The sequence below is a fragment of the Portunus trituberculatus genome, chromosome 44 (genome assembly GCF_017591435.1).
Source record: "Portunus trituberculatus isolate SZX2019 chromosome 44, ASM1759143v1, whole genome shotgun sequence".
NCBI classification, from domain to species: Eukaryota; Metazoa; Arthropoda; class Malacostraca; order Decapoda; family Portunidae; genus Portunus; species Portunus trituberculatus.
The window spans coordinates 26,577,840-26,583,492 of NC_059298.1; the positions used below are offsets into that span (position 1 = coordinate 26,577,840).

The 5,653-nt window shown below is 40.7% G+C and overlaps 1 protein-coding gene across 4 annotated transcripts in view; it reads left to right on the plus strand.

Annotated features, from left to right (window-relative positions):
• The window catches only part of LOC123518555 (AT-rich interactive domain-containing protein 5B-like), a 144,681-nt gene extending 143,074 nt beyond the window's left edge, over positions 1-1,607 (plus strand). For all 4 annotated transcript variants that reach the window (XM_045279391.1, XM_045279393.1, XM_045279394.1 and 1 more), the window contains one exon: positions 1-1,607. This exon is cut by the window's left edge and continues 1,277 nt beyond it. The gene's annotated coding sequence lies outside the window, so the exon portion shown is untranslated.
• Positions 1,608-5,653: the final 4,046 nt, after the last annotated feature.

Consider the following 5,653-nt stretch of genomic DNA (forward strand, 5'->3'; position numbering starts at 1 on the left):
ATTATAATTCATCAGTTTGTCATGCAGCTGTTATATTATTTTAAACATCCTGGTTTTGACACTCTTGTTTTCCCGGTATGTTTGGAATCAGATAACTGTTTTCCAAAGATATACCTCTCTCCTCATGCCCATAGCACCTCTATCTCCAGTCTCACCTCACTACATCATCATCATCATCATCATCATCATCATCATCATCATCATCATCATCATCACCACCACCACCACCACCACCACCACCACCACCACCACCACCACCACCATCTTAACATCATGATCATGCTCACCATCACACCAATACCACAGCCCTACCATTCCTCACAATGCATTGGGGGAAAAGTGGAATAAGATTGTTTCTGCCAATCTTGAGAAATAAAACTTATTTTTCATGATTTTTATTCAATAGATATTGCTCAACTTATGATTGTAATCCTCAGTGTAAGGTAATGATTTCTCAACACTTGTCTGAACATTATCTTCAGTATGTTAATGGAATATCTGAAAATTTACAGAATTAAAAAGTAAAATCTTGTTTTTATTATAAATTAAGCCCTTTTATGTTTGATTTTCCATTAATATAAAAGCAAGCTGAGGAAGTAAACTATCTTTTAGAAAACATGAGAAATAAGTTTTACAATAACAGAAACCTTGAAAAAGTCCTGAGAGGAGGGGCTCTTTTGGTACCTGGTTTAGAATAAGATTTTCTTGGGTTCAGTAAGTGCCTAGTTTATTTTATTTTCTCAGATTACAAGGAAATGATTGTGTACTGTACATAAGTATGGAAATTAATAAACTCACCACTTTTTAATTTTTTATGATAATGTAAAGTATTAGATTAGTTATTTTTTCTAATGAAATTTTGTGGTCATAGCCAGAAAGACATTACTGTAGTTTTTTTTTCTTTCTTTTTTTAAAACAACATGTTGAAAACTGGCAGTTAAAGTGTCCATTCTTGGATCCTGCTCTGAGCTTGGTCACGACTACCTCGGGTGTCATGATGCACATTGAGAAGTTCACTTGAGAGGTGAATACCTGATAATGGAACATTAAACTAATGATTATCAATGGTTGTGTCTCCAATCTGTCATTTGAACCATGAATCAAAGAAGAAAAATGAGCTTCACTATCAAAAGTAGGATTTCTTAGTCCCCAAAACTGTTTGTTTATTGGACTGTTTTTGATCATAGGTTCAATATTCTGTATTCAGAAACTCACCTCAAATAGTGTGTAATATGTTTCTCTATGAGAATCTTTTTAAGTACTTCTAACTTGTAGATATGTGTATGTTGAATAAAGAATGGTCCTTCCATAAGTGTTATATTGTATCTCGACTGACCAAAGATTATTTCCTCAAATAGCATTCATTCTTTGTACATATCTCTGCAAATTTTACTTTACATAATCTGTACATAATGAAATGGATTTTATTGAACATAGAAAGGACCAAGTACCATTAGGAAAATGAACAAGATAGCAGGAAGGTGGTGGAGCCTTTCATCCATGCCTGACTTGTTCTCATCTCTGGAAGGTTTGGTAATTCTTACCTGAAGCATTACCTTTTGTACCAATGTAAGGAAAACATGGATGTAATAAACAAATTCCATTGAGTGGAATCTTATCATTGTATCTCCTAGGCATTGCTGCAGCATTTTAGTGAATCAGAACCTGTCATATGCAATATTGTATGTATATAATATATTTTGATCAATAACATTTTGTAAAATTGACTCATCTTTTATATTGTAAATTTACCATACTGAAATCATTGCTGTCCTTTACTTCAAGCTAAACAAACCCTTCCTGCGTGCACTCAAGTAACCAACACTAGATGCAGGCCTGGTGCTGCACACCACTGTTTGGTGTAATCCTTTTACACCATGTATTGTGGCATTGTGGTGAGTGACTACATTCTTCTAGCTGACAATGATGTTAATTTCTTTACCACAACACAGTGATTTGGCCATAATATGAATTTCCCAAATTCTGAGAATTGCATGTAGACAAAATATTTAAGTTCTTCACAGGGACTCAATACTGGATGCAAGTTGATATTCAATGAATTGCCAAATGAAAATGATGATAGTAGTAAGAATCCATGTCATAAAAAATATGAGAGAAAGAGAGAGAGAGAAGTCAAAGGGCTGGGAAGGGACACTGTTGATACTTAGGAGTCCTCTCTCTCTCTCTCTCTCTCTCTCTCTCTCTCTATATATATATATATATATATATATATATATATATATATATATACACACTACTACCTCCTCCAGGGAGGAGGTAGTAGACACCTACCGAAACAATAACTTACTCCCAGCGAGACCTAATAGCACTAGTTTAGGAGGTGCTGTGAACCTTCCATTAAAGCTAGTTGTGATCTCGTTGAATGTTTCCCTTTGTGTCTCACAACTCAAGGGGGTAGTCACAGCCTACCCTCTAAAGACAGCTCTCCTTCTTCACACAAAACTACATGCACTTACCACACACACCCTTCACTCCAAATCAAAATTTAAAAGAAAATGGGACCCAAAATAAACAACGCCTCGGAGTCCCCTCTGGGGAGGGGACCAAAAATGTCCCCAGGTCGGACACCTCTCCTGTTGAAGACCACAAATGCCTTGACACCTCCCTCAACTTTTTCTACATTAACTTCTGCAACATTCGCGGTCTTAGATCTAATTTTCAATCTGTGGAACACCACCTCTCCTCTACTAAACCTCATCTTCTTTTCCTCACCGAAACACAGCTGTCTGAGGCAACTGACAGTAGCCCCTTCTCTGTTCCCTCCTACTTTCTCTATTCTCATTTTCATTCCAAAGCTGGATGTTGCGTCTATGTACGCAACGACTTAACTTGCTCTCGTGCCCACGCTCTTGAGTCTTCCGAATTTTCCACCATCTGGCTACGACTTAACAGTCACTCTCAAACTAAATTCATCTGTGCTGTTTATCTCTCCCTAACTCTTCTGACTATAGTAATTTCTTCGACTACTTAACTTCTAAAGTGGAGCACATTCTGTCCCTCTACCCTTTCGCTGAGATTTCCATTCTTGGAGATTTCAATGTTCACCACCAGCTTTGGCTTTCCTCTCCTTCACTGACCACCCTGGTGAACTAGCCTTCAACTTTGCTATCCTCCATGACCTAGAGCAACTGGTGCAACACCCTACTCGTATTCCTGACCGTCTTGGAGACACGCCCAACATTCTTGATCTCTTCCTCACCTCTAACCCTTCTGCTTATGCTGTCACCCTTTCATCTCCGTTGGGCTCCTCCGATCACAATCTCATTTCTGTATCTTGTCCTATTTTTCCAATCCTCCGCAGGATCCCCAAAGCGAAGGTGCCTCTGGCGTTTTGCCTCTGCCAGTTGGGGGACCTGAGGAGGTATTATGCTGATTTTCCTGGAATGATTATTGCTTCCGTGTCAGAGACCCATCTCTTTGTGCTGAACGCATAACAGAGGTGTTAGTATCTGGCATGGAGGCGTACATTCCTCATTCTTTTCTCAACCTAAACCTTCTAAACCTTGGTTTAACTCAGCCTGTTCTCGTGCTATACATGATAGAGAGGTTGCCCACAAAAGGTACTTGAGCCTTCCATCTCCTGAATCTCATGCACTTTATATCTCTGCCCGGAATCATGCCAAGTCTGTTCTTCAACTTGCCAAACACTCTTTCATAAATAGGAAATGTCAAAATCTTTCAAACTCAAACTCTCCTCGTGACTTCTGGCATCTAGCCAAAACATCTCAAATAACTTCACTTCTTCATCTTTCCTCCTTTATTTCATCCTGATGGCACCACTGCCATCTCTTCTGTCTCTAAAGCTGAACTCTTTTCTCAAACCTTTGCTCACAACTCCACCTTGGACGATTCTGGGCTTGTCCTCCCTCTCCTCCTCCCTCTGACTATTTCATGTCTACAATCAAAATTCTTCGTAATGATGTTTTCCATGCCCTTGCTGGCCTAAACCCTCGGAAGGCTTATGGACCTGATGGGGTCCCTCCTATTGTTCTCAAAAACTGTGCTTCTGTGCTTGCACCTTGCCTGGCCAAACTCTTCCAACTTTGTCTATCGACTTCTACCTTTCCTTCCTGCTGGAAGTTCGCCTACATTCAGCCTGTTCCTAAAAAGGGTGACCGTTCTAACCCCTCAAACTACCGTCCTATAGCTTTAATCTCTTGCTTGTCTAAAGTTTTTGAATCTATCCTGAATAGGAAGATTCTCAAACATCTGTCACTTCACAATCTTCTGTCTGATCGCCAGTATGGCTTCCGTCAAGGTCGCTCTACTGGTGATCTTCTGGCTTTCCTTACTGAGTCTTGGTCATCCTCTTTAGAGATTTCGGTGAAACTTTTGCTGTTGCGTTAGACATATCAAAAGCTTTTGATAGAGTCTGGCATAAAGCTTTGATTTCAAAACTGCCCTCTTACGGCTTCTATCCTTCTCTCTGCAACTTTATCTCAAGTTTCCTTTCCGACCGCTCTATTGCTGCTGTGGTAGACGGCTACTGTTCTTCTCCTAAACCTATTAATAGTGGTGTTCCTCAGGGTTCTGTCCTGTCACCCACTCTCTTTCTATTATTCATTAATGACCTTCTTAACCAAACTTCTTGCCCTATCCACTCCTACGCTGATGATACCACCCTACATCTTTCCACGTTCTTTCAGAGACGTCCAACCCTTCAGGAAATTAACAGATCACGCGGGACGCCACGGAACGCCTGACTTCCGATCTTTCTAAGATTTCCGATTGGGGCAGAGAAAATCTAGTAGTTTTCAATGCCTCAAAACTCAATTCCTCCATCTATCAACTCGACACAACCTTCCAGACAACTATCCCTCTTCTTCAATGACACTCAACTGTCTCCTCTTCCACAATGAATATCCTCGGTCTGTCCTTTGCTCATAATCTTAACTGGAAACTTCACATCTCATCTCTTGCTAAAACAGCTTCTATGAAGTTAGGTGTTCTGAGGCGTCTCCGCCAGTTTTTCTCGCCCTCCAACTGCTTACTCTGTATAAGGGCCTTATCCGTCCCTGTATGGAGTACTCTTCGCATGTTTGGGGGTTCCAGTCACACAGCTTTGCTTGATAGGGTGGAATCGAAAGCTCTTCGTCTCATCAACTCCCTCCTCTGACTAACTGTCTTCAGTCTCTTTCTCACCGCCGAAATGTTGCATCCCTTTCTATATTTTATCGCTATTTTCATGGTAACTGTTCTACTGATCTTGCTAACTGCATGCCTCCCCTCCTCCTGCGGCCACGCTGCACAAGGCTTTCTTCTTCCTCTCATCCCTATTCTGTCCAACTCTCTAATGCAAGAGTTAACCAGTACACTCAATCATTCATCCCTTTCACTGGTAAATTCTGGAACTCCCTCCTGCATCTGTATTTCCAAATTCCTACAACTTGTCTTCTTTTAAGAGGGAGGTATTGAGGCATTTGCTCCCCTAATTTTGGCTGACGGTTTTGGCACTTTTTCTACTCTTTGGAGAGCCAGCGCTCAAGTGGGCTTTTTTCTAACTTTCTTTTTTTTGCCCTTGGCTGGCCCTCTTCCCTACGTAAACACACACACACACAGACACACACACACACACACACACACACACACACACACACACACACACACACAGAGTAGAATCCTTCATGGGCAA